A 16,166-nucleotide genomic window follows, 5' to 3' on the forward strand; every position below is an offset into this window, starting at 1 on the left:
AGGCTTATGTCTCAGTTATACAATGTTTGAACACCCGTCCCTTCACCAGTGCACATATTCCACCACCAAAAACCCCAGTATACCTCCTGCCCCACCACCGCCGCCTACATAGCTGATAAATTTCACTTCACTTTCTCTTTTTTTTCTTATTTATTTATTTTTAAGTTTTTATTTTATTGAATCACCGTGAAAAAAATACAAAGCTTTCAGGTTTAAGTCTCAGTCACGTAATGATTGAACCCCCATCCCTTCACCAGTGCAAATGTTCCACCACCAAGAACCCAAAATACCCCCCTCCCACCCAGCTCCCACCTAAGTAGCTAATGATCTTCACTTTATTCTGTCTATACTTTGAATACATTCAATATTTCAATAGAGAACTATTATTGTTTGGAATTTTCCCCAACAATCAGGCCCGCTGAAAAGGCATCATTTAATAATTTCTTTTCATTGCTGAGAATGAAGACTCTATGAACTCTGGATATGTTGGATTTCTGATATTTTAGCTCAGTTCACAGTCTAGATGCATTTCTGTAAGAAGTTGCTCTGGGTGCCAAAATGGGATAGAAGACCTCTGGGATCATAGTCTTTAAGGAGCAGAGGGTCCGTTTCGAGTTCAGCAGCTCCGGATCTTACCTGGGCCATTTCACTTTCTCTTTACCTTGATTACATTACATATTTCAACACAAAACTCACTATTGTTGTTGGAGTTTTCCCCCCATAAAACAGCCCTGCTGAAAAGGAATCATTTTATAATTAGTTTTCCATTGCTGAGAGTGAAGAGATATGAAGTCGCATGGCCACAATAGTGGCTGCGTGGTTTGGGATTTCTGTATTTTAGTATTTTAGTAACTAAATCCAGGGAGATTTAGATCATCTGACTTTTTGTGTGCATATTGTGATAAATGGAAATAAGAAACAAGAACTATTTTTATTAGTAAGAGTAGAAAATAATAATAAAATCATATTGCTTCATACTAGCTTTTGAGAAATATATTAGCACTTAGAGATAGGAGCCATTGAAGTTCAATTATACCAGCAGGCAGATTTCAAATTTCCAAAAAGACATAAAGGAAACATGGTGAAGGTCCTGATGTGTGTGTTTGTATGTAAGTGACACATCAGGAAACCACCCTTAAATTTTTGGCTTTTTTCAGAGTTATAAAGACATTTTCTGATATGCTTCTTAAAATTTTTATTTAACATTTTATTGGATGTTTTATTTTATATGTACTTTTTTAGTACACCTTTCCCCAATGTTCTAGGCTTGTACTCAATATTTCACATTTTATGTTCCTAGGCTAATGAACATAGTGTTTCTTGATAGCTATATAGTTAGGCATGTAAACCCAAGAAAAACTTCTTAGCTATAAGAGAGAGGTGTTGGAAAATAGTTTGCACACTGGAAAAGGGGCAGAGTTATCTTTTTTTAGGTGGAAAAGCTCAAATAAGTAATCTATTTTTTAACCCTCCAATCTAGATCCATTTTGCACATTTTCTATACAATTCTTTATCCCTGAAGACTAATTTATATGAGTCTCATTTTCTTTCTCCACTAGGGTTGGTCAGTGGAGAGAACTGGTCACAGAGAATGGGAGAGAGTGCTCATGGGGGATCCATTCTCCTGCAAGGCTGACTCAGTGCTACTCCACAGACAGCAGTGACCCTCTCAAGGAACTATTCTCAACTTGACTTTTCCCCAATTTGGACTTTGGTACCCATTTCCACTTTCACTCATTCAGTCATTGGATTAGTCATAATTAGGCAACCACCATTTCTAGGAAATTCCCCTGTAATAGAGACACTCCTTTATAAAACTGGATTTGTAATTTAAAATGTAACCTTATCTCAAATTAGCCCATTCCAGTGTGCTGTGGTACACTTTAAAAAATTCTATCATTACACAAGAAACCAAAGTTATAAAGGATCTATATATAGGAAGCACACAATGTTAAGATTTACATCAGACCAGTATTTAATGCTTAGATTCACGCAAAAAGAAAATGGTGTTATTTTTATTACCTAGATTAATATTAAATAAGACTATTAAGATTTTAAAAAATAGGGTCTGGAGCAATAGCACAGTGGGTAGGGTGTTTTCCTTGCACGAGGCCGACCCGGGTTCAATTCCCAGCAGGGGTGATTTCTGAGTGTATGAGCCAAGAGTAACCCCTGTGCATCGCCAGGTGAGACCCAAAAAGGAAAACAAATATTTAAAAAAATATAATACTTTAATGTTTGTTAAAATAATTAAGTATATTTATTTTATAAAGTGCAATTATGCTGTCAATGGAAATGTTATGATTTTGTATTGTATAAAATCAGATATTTTGGTAGTGAGGTTTGCTTAACTGTAGATATGTTAAATTAGAGACTATGGAATTTTACTTGTGAAGGGGGTAACAATAAAAACAATGTATTTATATGTGTATGTGCATGTGTGCACTTGGCGGATGCTCAGTAGCTGTTTCAGGTGTTGTACTCAGGAATGACACCTGGTGGGACACAGGGCCTCATCTGTGGCATTTCAGCATTGGGGATTGAACAGGGGTCAGCTGCATGCAAGGAAAGTGCCTCACCTCCTGTATTATCTCTGTTTTTCACTTCTTAAGTTGACTTTAGTAGGCTCATAGTTAGAAAAGGAAGAAGTGTCCCTTCCCCTCATCTCCACCCCAATGATCTTCTTACTGGATATATAAGGATCATCATAAATCAATGCACCAATTTTAATTTAAGGAATATTTAATAAGCACGTAGTATATGCTGAAGCATGTACTATGGTTGATAGTTGTAAATAATGCAGTGTGACTCAGGACCTTTTTGCAAATTATAGGTTAACAAGAAATACAAACATGGCATTTCTAGTATGATGAATATTATGAAAGAAACATAAAAATACTCTAGTTCTATTCAGAAGTGAATTATATTTTCCTAAGCTATAACCATAAGTTACCCAATTTAGAAACTTAACAGTAGTTCTTAGAATTCTGACTTTTCATAGTAGTCAGTCAGTTGTGTCTATTTTATCTTAAGTATGTTTTATTTCTATGTTCCTCTGAATAATGGTCTAGTTGTAATCCTCAGCATTTCTCACTTGGAGAAACCTTTCATCTAACCTCAGATCCCTCTTTTTTATATTCAGTGTTCTACCTATAAAGCATTGATAACATATAACTGATAATTGCAAAAAATTCCTGTGACTTTCTAGCCAATAAAAGATAGTGTTTTTGCTCCTTAGTATCTTGTTTGAGGGTCGCTAGAATCAGGCCTATTCCTGCACCTTCCATTGAATCCTTTTCATTGAAGCTGTGATACTGAAATATTGAATTCATTAATTAAAAACCTTTGAAATCATTTAGGAGAGACAAACACTACAAAACATGTAAAAAATGTTCTATTAAGCTGCACAGAGATGTAGGGAATTGTTCTGTGCAAGTTTAGCTTCCTCCCTCACAAATAGTTTATTCATTTATTATTGATTTAATATATGCATACATGCGGGTTTTCAAAGGGATATATGAAAATCATACAATGACATGAAAGGGTGTTTGTAATTTCTCTGACAAGATATTGCTATCAATGCCAGTTTTTATCAGGGCCAACATTAAAAGGGATTGTTTGGAAATCATAGAACAAGAAAATGCTTTAGGGACAGAGATTGAACTTGATAGGATATGTGAATAAATTCTGTTTTGAAAGTAATCTGTTTTTTGAAGGTGATGGGGATAGGAGGCCTGGGTATAAATTGCCCACACTCTTCTCGGAAACAGGGTACTACCCTGACTCTGTAGAGCTCAGCTAGCCTACTGTTGATCTCAGAAAAGTGGCTGAGGAAGTCATCCTGTCTGCTGGAATCCTTTTGAGAGAGAACTGGAGCTAGTCTCCTAGCTCCCTTTGATTTCTTCAAAGTGTCCGTATTTCTGAGTAGTATCGGATTTCAGTGGAGCTTATGTAAACAATGCAACACCAGTGTTCCGGAGTCTCCCAGACATCTAAATGAGAAGTTAAGACGTATTTGCTTCCGGGTGTAGCTGTTGAATACATGAATTCAGTTTTTCTCTCTGCTCTAAATTGAGAATAATGCTGCAGGATATTCTTGTACAAGATGGTTACAGGGTGGCTACACATTGTCCCCCACTTTGTGAAAGTATTCTGGAACATGCCTGATAATAATTTTTCCTTCTGGTATGTGTCGTTAAAGAGCCAAGGAAAGCATCAATCATTCTTTTATTTACAAATCCAATAGTTAATGTGTTTATTGTATAAAAAGCCTACCTCAGGAATCCTCTAGAACTAATATTCTTGGGTATTACAAATGTTCTTTTTATAATTATGTATTTTATTGATACCCATTTACTAAAACAAACATTTATAGTAATGTTTAAAAAGTTATGTTTCAGGTTCTGCAAAGAGAGTGATCTTTGAAAGATCGAAAACACAATTTTTCCCAATTCTTCATTTAAGGTCTGAAAAGGAAGGGACCTTAGAATTACAATTTTGGTGCTTTTAATGAGAACTAAAGTTCTCAGGATGGCTCCAAAATTAACAATAATAAATGAAAATTAATATTTCATAAAAACATACTTCTGAGAACAAAGTTTCTCTAAAAGCTCTAGAGGTATGCTTCATAGCTATTCAGGTGTCACAAACAGTTCATAAGAAGTAATAAATTGTGGGGTCAGGGAAGTAGGTCAAAGGACTTAGGTGCATTCTTTGCATGTTGGAACCCTGGGTTTGATACCTAGTGCCTCATGGTCTTCTGAGCACCACTAGGATTAGCCCAGAGCATATCTGAGCACCACTAATGGCAGTTGCTCCAAACACATTCATATTCCTGAGTGTGGTTGACTTTCTCCCCACCAAAAATAATAAAAAGTAATACATGGAACCTCATTCTGTACAGAAAATGCTTCAAGTTTTCATAATGCACTCCCCTATACTCATCATTTCTGAGCTTTTGAAAAGGTATTTTTAAAGAACTTATTAAATACCTTCTGAGAACACACTATGTGAGGTATGTTACTTGTGTACAACTTTTAAGGGAAGAAGCAAGTATTTCTGCTCTTTCATAACGTTGGGGATAGCGTTGTGTAGTTGGTTTCAGTAATAAAATGTGAGACATTGCCAAAGATGATGGATGATGAGGTACAGGAAACCACAGATGGGAAGAATGACTTACATGATTCAGTGTCTGTGACTGAATTTGACCCATCAAGGGTTCCGTGGCCTCATGGCCACATTGTGTCATGTGAAGTCTCTAGACAATCTTGCAATGTGAGGAGAAGATTGTGTTTACAATGAATCAATGAATCAATGTAGAAGGTATCATTTGAGATTGGTTCAGAAATTGTTTCTAGAGAGTGAATTGAAACTGCAGATGCAGGGAAATGGTGCAGCTAAGAGGCTACTATTCTTTCTAGATGGAAGAAGACTAATTGGATAAAAAATAAAGCAAAAATTTAAGTAATGCTAGGGAAAGGACATATGGTATATTGTGATCAAGTTATGGCGCTAGTATGTTGTACTAGATGAAGGAGATCCTATAATAACTTGAGAATTGAGATATTTCTTTGAGGATTGAGTGTCAGTTTATTCAAATAAAGAGGCCTTATAGGACAGAAGGAAAAAACCTATATGCAGTATCTTTTGTTCATATTGTTTGGTCTCCCTACTAATCTTACTGTTTCCACTCTTTACTCTGATTCATTCCCTATACAAGAGCCAAAGTGAGCTGTCAAAGAAATACTGTAATCTAATCTATCACTTTCTAGGTTTTTTTTTGGTTTTGTTTTGTTTTCATTTTTGGCCATACCTAGCTGTGCTCAGGGCTTCCTTCTGGCTCTGAGCTCAAGAATCACGCCTCATGAGGCTCTGGGGAACTATCTGGGGTGCCAGGATCAAAACCAGAAGGGCTACATGCAAGGCAAATGCCCTATCCACTGTACTATCACTCAGCATCTCTAATTAATTTTTTTAAATATGCTCATTATTCATAGGGGAGAAATGATTGCTTAGAAGATTTTCAAAAGGAAGGAACAGGTTTTTCATTGCCATAATAAAGGTGTGCTTATTATTTAGTGGGCCTGATAAGAAATTCTCTGGATCTTGAAGTACTACAGTGCCTTAGTATTTAAATGTTGAAATTCATATCATTTAGTTGTCACTGTCACTATCATCCCATTGCTCATCGATTTGTTCGAGCAGGCACCAGTAAGGTCTCCATTCGTGAGACTTGTTGTTACTATTTTTGGCATATAGAATACACCACGGGTAGCTTGCTAGTCTCTGCTGTGAGGGTGAGATACTCTCTGTAGCTTGCCAGTCTCTGCCGTGAGGGTGAGATACTCTCTGTAGCTCTCTGAGAGGGGTGGAGGAATTGAACCTGAATCGTCCGCATGCAAGGCAAACACCCTACCCACTGTGCTATCACATCAGTCCATCATATAATTATAAACTATTACTTATCCTTATTTATCTCTTTTGGATACTATGTTGTTTAAAAGATTATGTTTATAAAGATAAATTATATTATTTATGGATTTTATTTAAGACTGGAGTGATAGCACAGAGGACAGGGCATTTGCCTTGCACACGGCCGACCTGGGTTCAATTCCTTTGTCCCTCTCGGAGAGCCTGGCAAGCTACTGAGAGTATCCCGCCCTCACAACAGAGCCTGGCAAGCTACTCGTGGCATATTCGATATGCAAAAAAAAAAAAAAACCAAACCAGTAACAAGTCTCACAATGGAGATGTTACTGGTGCCCCCTCAAGCAAATCAATGAACAACAGGACGACAGTGAGACAGTGCATGGATTTTATTTATGACAAAAAAGGGAATGTTAGAAAATCTTCTTATAAAGTATTACTCTATTATTTTCATCATAACTGAAGGAAAGAATTTATTAATTCAAAATAATATTGAAATATGGAGGGCAGTTTAAATGTAGATAAGTTTAAATTTAAACACAATTATTTTAAACATTTAGTTATTCCTATTATAACTAAGAAAAATGAATACAGTGCTATCATAATAGAGTAAAACTGAATTAAGAATATAGGAGCTAGCATTCTACATCAGACCTGGGCCATCTAATTTTAAATACCATCACAGAGAGGGCTGACTGGCAATGGGTTCAATGACAACTCGAGGACAGAGTCAGGAGTAAGCTCCAAAAATAGCTTAGTGTAGCCCACCGTCCCTTCTGCTCCCCAAAACCCAAACCATAATTCATTCTGAGCTCTTTCTGAAGTTTTCCCCTCTAGTATTATTCTATACCAAATTTTGGAAGAGTGAACTCTGTAAGTTTACTAGCAACTGTTTTGAAATGTGTATTCTAAGCCTAAGTGCTCCTTAAGATAGACTCCAGAATGAGTGAGTTGAATCCCTGAGTTTGAATCAGGGATTCAAAGGACAGAGGCTTCCTAAGCGCCCATGGTCCATGAAACTACCTACATACATTTTAAACTAGGCTTTGTGTTGCATGTACTTGAAAAAACACTTATATTGATTTTTCTCTAGGAGAGACACGGTGCATATTAGGACACTGAAGATCCTAACATGCAACTCCCAGCAGTTAGTGCTCTCTGGGAAGAACTATTCAAGCAGTTTAAAGAAAAAACTGTTGGAGATTTTTATATCCCTTTATTCAACAAGGGAAAGTTGTTGGATAATGTTAAGTAGAGCATTTTGCTTTCCTAACCTATTTTTTTAAAATAAATTTATTTATTTTTAATTAATGAATCACCATGAGGGTACAGTTACGGATTTATACACATCTGTGCTTATGCTTCCCCCATACAAAGTTCGGGAACCCATCCCTTCACCAGTGCCCATATTCCACCACCAGTAAACTCAGCATCCCTCCCATCCTCCCCAATCACATCTCCCCCCAACCCCACCCTGTCACTGTGGCAGGGCATTCCCTTCTGTTCTCTCCCTCTAATTAGCTATTGTGGTTTGCAATAAAGGTGTTGAGTGGCCACTGTGCTCAGTCTCTAGCCCTCATTCAGCCCGCAACTCCCTTCTCCCACATGGCCTTCGACTACATTATAGTTGGTGATCCCTTCTCTGAGTTGCCCTTTCCCCAGAATGTGAGGCCAGCCTCCTAGCTATGGAGTCAACCTCCTGGTAGTTGTTTCTACAATTCTTGGGTGTTAGTCTCCCACTCTGTTATTCTATATGTCATAGATGAGTGCAATCTTTCTATGTCTGTCTCTCTCTTTCTGACTCATTTCACTTAGCATGAAACTTTTCATGCCGATCCACTTAAGTAAAAAATTTGTGACCTCCTTTTTTCTAACAGCTGCATAGTATTCCATTGTATAGATGTACCAAAGTTTCCTCAACCAGTCATCCGTTCTAGGGCATTCAGGTTTTTTCCAGATTCTGGCTATTGTAAACAGTGCTGTGATGAACATACATGTGCAGATGCCATTTCGATTATACTTTTTTGCCTCTCTGGGATATATTCCCAGCAGTGGTATTGCTGGGTCAAATGGGAGCTCAATTTCTAATTTTTTGAGAATCGTCCATATTGTTTTCCAGAAGGGCTGAACCAGTGGGCATTCCCACCAGCAGTGTAGAAGGGTCCCCTTCTCCCCACATCCTCTCCAACAGCGGTTGCTTTTGTTCTTTTGGATGTGCGCTAGTCTCTGTGGTGTGAGGTGGTATCTTGTGGTTGCAAACAAAGACACCACTAAGAAAGAAAATTACAGACCTAACCTATTTTTTTATATTACTTTTGCGTTTTATTTATTTACTAAAATACTATACCAAGGCACCATGATTTACAAAGTTATTCATAGTTGAGTTTCTGGCATACAGTTTTCTGAGAGAAATCCTGTCATCACTGTCAACTTCCTACCACCCATGTCCCCAGTTTCCCTCCCAAACCTCAGCCCATCTCCTTGACAAGCATATTTTTAAATTTGGTTGTTGTAGTTGGGATCTTGTGCTTTCAGTTTTGTTGGTTCTGTAGTTTAGATGTATAGATATACCACACCTTTACACCACTAACGTGCCCAAGGCCCCTGACTCCTGCCTCTGTTACTTCTCATCCACCTCTTTCTTCTTACTTCCCTTGGTTTCTTTTCTTCTCAGTCTTACTTAGTTTATGGGACTCTAGAGACCAGGGTATTCTGTGTATTTCCTCTGTGATACTTTGCCTAATCTTGTTCTATTATTGTATTTCCACACAAAAAAGTGGAAAAATCTAGTATTCATCTGTCTTCTGATTAACTTCACTTAACATGATATCTTCCAGTGCCATCCAAGTTACAGAACATTGCATGTTTCATCCTTTCTTGCAGTGGCACAGTGTCAAGTTGTGTCTATATACCACATCTTCATTTTTAGGTCATCTGCTGTTGGATATTTAGGTTGATTCCATATCCTAGCTATTGTGCTAAGTGCTGCAATGACTAATGGTATGTTTATGTCCTTTTGGATGAATGTGTTTGTATCCTTTGCGTAAATACTAAGATGTGGATGGCTGGATCTAATGGTAACTATATTCTTACTTTCCGAAGAAATCTCCATATTTTGTACCACAAGCGTTTAACCAGACAACATTCCCCCAGCAGTAGATGAGGTTTCTTTTTCACCACATACCTGCCAACACAAATTATTCCCAGTTTTGATGTGTGCCATTTTCACTGGTATGAGATTTGGATCTTGATTTGGATTTCTTTGATAGTAGATGATGATGTATACTTTTTCATTTGCCCACTCTCTATCTGTCTTCAAGAGGTGCCTGTTTATTTCTTCTCTTATTTCTTCATTTTGTTGTTGTTGTTGATCTTTGAGAGTTCTTTATACATCTTGGATACTAAACCTTTATTTGATGTGTTGAGTGCAAATATTTTCTCTTATTCAATTGGGTGTTTGTAATAAAATCTCCCTGGCCTCACGTTCCGGGGAAAGGTCAACTCAGAGAAGCGATCACCAACTACATTGTAGTCGAAGGCCATGTGGGGGAAGGGAGTTGCTGGCTGAATGAGGGCTAGAGACTGAGCACAGCGGCCACTCAACACCTTTATTGCAAACCACAACAGCTAATTAGAGAGAGAAAACAGAAGGGAATGCCTTGCCACAGTGGCAGGGTGGGGTGGGGGGGAGATGGGATTGGGGAGGGTGGGAGGGACACTGGGTTTACGGGTGGTGGAGAATGGGCACTGGTGAAGGGATGGGTTCCCAAACTTTGTATGAGGGAAGTATAAGCACAAAAGTGTATAAATCTGTAACTGTACCCTCACGGTGATTCTCTAATTAAAAATAAAAAAAAAAAATCTCCCTGGGCGGCTCTCCCCATCAGCAGCACCCAGGTTCGGGGTCGTACTGGGTCGGCTCACCCAGCCAGGGTGGCCCAGGCCATTGGGCAGACAGAAGAGGAAACGAGGGCCATCAATTATTGATTGATCAGTTCCATTTATTGCATTCTCTCCACACACCTGTTCCAGTCTCTCTGAGCTCCCCATCCTAGTCTCATACTACCCCTCATTCCTGTCTCTTCCTGTTTCTCCCATTCATCTCTCAGTACTCCATCTTGCAGCTTGGGCTCTCTCTCTCCCCTCTGGATTCTCCCTCTGATTCTGACCTCTGGATTCTGACTCTGACTGCTTTTCTTCCAACTACTCCCTCACTCTCTCTTTCAGTCTCTTCCCCCCACGTGTCTCTTCACCCCTTGCCCTCTAGGCCCATGCCACACCCAGTCTGATAGCAAAATCAACATAAGAAAGCTCTTCCTGACTGCCCACCAGGTTGAGGGGTGGGCAACTTCACCTAGGGGTATTCCAAAGCCCTTCCTGACTGCCCACCAGGCTCAGGCAGGGAGTGGGGGGTGGAGGGTAGAGGGGTGGGGGGTGGGGGGGTGTACACCACTTAGGGGCATTTCTCTCCTCCTAACATCTTCATTAACATCTTAATATTAGTTACTTTTGTATGGGCAAATTATTTTTGTAAGAGATACATTGAGGCTTGTAGGGCAGCTCTCCTGAGAACATCTTGCCACAGACTCAGTCTACAGTTCTCAGGCCAGATTAATTATTCCTAACCCTAGCAGGGTCCAAATCTAGTTATTACTTTTTGGATCATGACAGCATCTGTCCATGACCAAGCTCTTAAGTTATAGTTAAGCATTAGGCACTTTGGCCAGGCCCATCTCGATGCCAGGGTAGCACATAGCTCACTGCTTGCCCTGGGTCCATCTAGTTCCTCGTCGGGATCTGTTTTTTTTTTTTAAATAAAAATTTTATTTCATTAAATCACCATGTGGAAGATTACAATGCTTTCAGGCTTAGGTCTCAGTTATACAATGCTGAAACAACCATCCCTTCACCAGCACCCATATACCACCACCAAAAAAACCCCCAAAAACCACACAGTACACCTCCCATCCCACCCCCCCACCCCCCGCCTTGTAACTGATAAGTTCCATTTTACTTTCTGTTTACTTTGGTTAAATTCAATATTTCAACACAAACGTCACTATTGTTGTTAGGAGTACCCCACTAGATTCAGACCTACTGTGAAGACAAATGAGGTCTTGAATTTCCGTACTTTAACAACTAAGTCCAGGGAGATTTCTTCCAGATATTGGATCATTGCAGGCTTGAAAATCCAATCTGTGGTCGTCATAATATGGCGGACACCGCGCCCTTCATCCCCGGAGAGAAAGAGGCGAGAGAGAGAAATACCTTTCCCCTCCTGGGCAGGCACGGGGCCGAGGCTTAGTTCTCAGGCTGGAGACATTCTCCCAGGAGTTGCCCACGCCGAAAGAGGTTTTGCTGGGTCTGGATTCTCACTCGTGCAGCTGCGGAGAGGCCGCACATGCGTGCAGCCCCCGGGATCACATCTCGGCGGTGGGAGGGGCCGGTGCCTCCCACCTTCCCAAGAGCACCCTCTTGTCCTTTTGCTGCAGTTTTTGTCGTAAATCCCATCTGTGGTCGGGGATCTGGTTTTTGGGAGTGCTAGGAAGTAGGGGCAGCTGAGGCTTAGGTTGAGAAAACAGATGCCCAGGAAGAAAATATCATTTAGTGTCAACTGACTCCCACGTTACAAAAGCATAGCACTTACTGTCTTCTTGTGCCCACACAAAAAGGACATTGCTCTGAACAAACTATGCAAAGGATTACGGAGAAGAGGAAAACAATATTTACAAGTCAACAGAGCACAAAGAAAGAAGTTACAAATAAACACAGAGTAATGGGAGCACTGTGATGGGAGTAACCCAAATAAACCTAAGCTACCTTTGGCAATGTTATCCTACAGGTGTCTTTTAGTTTTACTATGTGTTTCTTTTCCCATTCCTCAATTTGATATAATGTTTCATTTGGTTGTTATTTTTCAAATTTCTGTTGCCTTTCCCAATTGAATCATACCGCTCCTAATCAATTTCTAATGCAAATTATTGCTGATGAATGATGGAATAGTGGCCTCCCAGCCTCATAAGACTTAAAATAGCATGAGGATAGAAACAGTAAGAACAGCTAACTCTAAAGAAAATGGGGTTGAGTTATTATTTTTGTTCCTTTACCTACTTTCAGCATGCAATTCTTATCCAGAGTGTTCATTTCCAACTATGCTTGTCATATTGGTCCCTTCTTTATTCCAACTGCCTTCTCCCCCAGCACTTGAGGCAGGCTTCCAACCGTGGACCAATCCAGTATCTATATTGCAAACTATAAATCCCAAAAGGGTAGGGGAGAGAGGGAGGGAAGGACTGAGGGGGGAGAGAGAGATAAAGAGAAAGAGAGAGAGAGAGAGAGAGAGAGAGAGAGAGAGAGAGAGAGAGAGAGAGAGAGAGAGAGAGAGAGAGAGAGAGAGAGAAGAGAGAGCGAGGCCTTTAATAGAGACATAGAGACAGGCTTAGAGGAAGAGGTTGCCGGAGGGAGGATGGGTTTTGGAACTTTATGCTTGAACCCCGATCGGATCACTAATAACTTTGTAACTGTATCTCACAATGATTCAAAAAAAAAATAAATGAACACCCCCCTTTTTGTTGCCACTAAAAAAAAAATGAAAAGAAAGGAAGAAAAGAAAAGAAAATGGAGTTGGGGATGACGATGATAATACTTGAGTTAGGGATTGGGGTGATGCCCAGTAGTTAGAGGCCCACGATTTGTATGCTCAGGGACCAGATTTCCGTCTATTCCTGTAACCTCACTGAGCACTGCCACATAGTCCCTGGTGGCACTCAACACTGCTAGGTCCCGCACACTGAAACTGTCTGATGGTGTTAGCTGATAATTCCTGTGAGTGGTCCAGGAAGCCATTTCCCATGTGCACTGGGACGTCTCCCCTCAATAAAGGAAAGGCTGGACTTGGACTCCCCACTCAGCTGTCCCTTGCTGTGTATGATCCTGGGAAAGTATTTGGCTCTCTGACTTCTTCATGTGTGAAATGGGGTTAAAAGTGTCAGTTCCCCACTTATAACTAGGATTGTCTTATGAATTATATTTTTTAATTTGTGTGAAGGTTGGCGGAGTCTATTGGTTACTTTGTACGTTTCAAATATGCTAACTGAGAATGAGTCCTGAGGTACTAATTAGTGAATTGAATTATTAAACATGAAGTAGGTGACTCTTTAGGCTAACATCCTCACTTACATATAAATGCATAAAAGGAAGAGAAACTCAATCCCTCCCCTTATGAAAAGCAAACACTCCATAGAGGTTAATAGCTGTCGTGCTTTGCATTGCCCCAGGTGCAGACATTAGCCTATTAGATGGTAACACAGCTGGGCCAATTTAGTGCTCAGCATCCATCTTTATCTCTGCTCGGTGGGGACTCAAACACAAAGACTGGCTTCTGAAAAACTGGTTTAATACTTTCCTAAGATACTATCCCCAAGAGTTTAGTTTAGGTAAAAACACAGACACATTTAAAAAAAAAAAAACAACACCTCCTTTCATAGCAATCAGGTTTCAGTCTGGTTTTTGTTAAAGTGATTTTCTTAGTTATCTATTTTGTAAGGAACAGAAAATGGTTACACACAGAACTAAATTCCCTCCTCACTTCCAAATCCTAAAAAGAGAATGAATCACGGTGATCTGTCTCATACGTAAGGACAAGAAACAGTTGAGGAGGGATGCAGATAGTACAGCGGGAGGATGATTGCTTTGCACATGGCCAACCTGAGTTTGAATCCTGGCACCATATATGATCATTCGAGCACCTGCCAGGAATGACCCTTGAGCACAGGGCAGGAATAAGCCCTGAGCACTGCAGGATGTGTCCTTCCTCTCTAAAAAGAAACAACTGAAGAAATGTGTTAGTTTTTTTTTTATACAGGTAATTTAAGAAGATGCTATTATATGCTGAATATATAAGGAACATGCAATTAAGAATGATTTTGTCTGGTGACATATTAGCAGAAGCTTTGCCAGTTCCACACAAAAGTGTTTTGTATCCACTTGTTCTTAGAACACATGTCATAGAAAACTGCTCAGAGATAAGGGCTATGACAACATCCAACAAATAAGATCGTGCATCTTTCAGAGGATTGGTTCTTTCTATTGCTACCAGCTTGCTGCAACAAAATAAATTGACCCTAAATAGTGAGAGTTTGGTCAGAATTAGATTTAGTGAGACTGGAAGAGAAATTCTGAAATTATAAATGAGCACCACAGGGGAATGAACCAAGGGTTTTTAAAGTACATTTTATTTTATTCTTTCTGATATTATTGTTATTGTGTGGCAGTGATAATGGTGGTAGGTATGTTTGTGAATGAATGTGAAAGAAATAAAGTACATATTCTGGATGCTAAGGTCATGCCAAATCCATTAAATATTGAAGGAAGAGGTATGGGGGGGAGCAAGTGTCAATAGCTCACACAATTTGTGCAACATGTAAACCACATGGAGAAGAAATATGAAGAGTATAAAGACTGGTTTGGACTGTGATATAATAAAAAGCATATAAATAGAGACATTTAAAGTACACTTATGTTTTTGAAAATAACACGCAAAAGAAACAAAAACAGTTATTTAGACCCAAATTTATCTTGCTGTGGTTAATTTGCAACTTCTGCATAAAGTTTTAAAAAGTATCTACTCTGTTTTAGATTTAGTTCTCATTGCCACATTAGATGATACATTTAGCAAATTATTTAACATGTGTAAATCTATTTTTCTTATTTCTAAAATGTGTGCAATGAAAATTTTTACTCTTGCAATTATTGTACAATCATTGTAATTTACACTCATACTGTTCTTAACAGAATGACTAGCACCCAGTAAGCACTTGACATATGTTAGTAATATATACAGGCACATGCGTATACAAACACACACACACAGCAGATATGAAAGAAGCTTTGTAAAAATGACTACGTTATCTCTCAAATGGTCATTGGAGGAAACTATGCACTTTTAAAATAATGTCTTATGCTACATTCCTTTACATCTGTCTGGTGGTAAACAAGTCTTTTCTTTCACTGAATGGGAGAGGATTTGAGTTTTGGAAAATATCTTAAATATGATGAAGGGAGAATTATGAATAAGATAAATAATCAAATTGGGTTATACAATTTTCAAGCCAAAGTAAGCTAATAAATGGGAATGAGATTTAAGGACATAAGTGGTCATGTAGATTGGAGATAAGGATTTAAATGGAATGAATTATAATTATTTTGGGGGGTTTTAGCTCCTTAATATTCTTTTCTAATATATCTTGATATGTTGGAGAACTTCAGAGCTCAGTGATTAAGTCCCCATCCGATCTATATTCATTTTTCTAGGTTATCTGGTTCAGTTGCCTGACTCTACCTTTGCCTGACTCCTACTAATCTGATATATCTTTGTCTGTATTTTGAGTGTCTGTCCCAAGAAGAGCGCCCCTCTCTGTGGTCCAGCCCATTCGGCCACACTTTTCTTTGAGGGCCCAAGGATGCACTGCTGCTTGTGCTCTGTGGGCCAGGGTTATTCAGACCCCTTCCTGTTCTTGGTGGTGTTTGGGGGTCCTCAGTCCACACCTGGATAATCAATAACTTCAGCTTGCACCTGTCTTCTGGACAATAAAATTCTGCCCCTAACCACCCAGTTGATATCACAACACAGATATTGAATATGCTCAGACTTTCTGTGAAGAACACCAAGCTCCAGAATTCTCTACCTTTTGAGAAGCCGTTGTCTTTGGTATCTTTCCTTGTCTCAGCTAGAGAAAGCT

This window comes from Sorex araneus, chromosome 2 (genome assembly GCF_027595985.1).
Source record: "Sorex araneus isolate mSorAra2 chromosome 2, mSorAra2.pri, whole genome shotgun sequence".
NCBI classification, from domain to species: domain Eukaryota; kingdom Metazoa; phylum Chordata; class Mammalia; order Eulipotyphla; family Soricidae; genus Sorex; species Sorex araneus.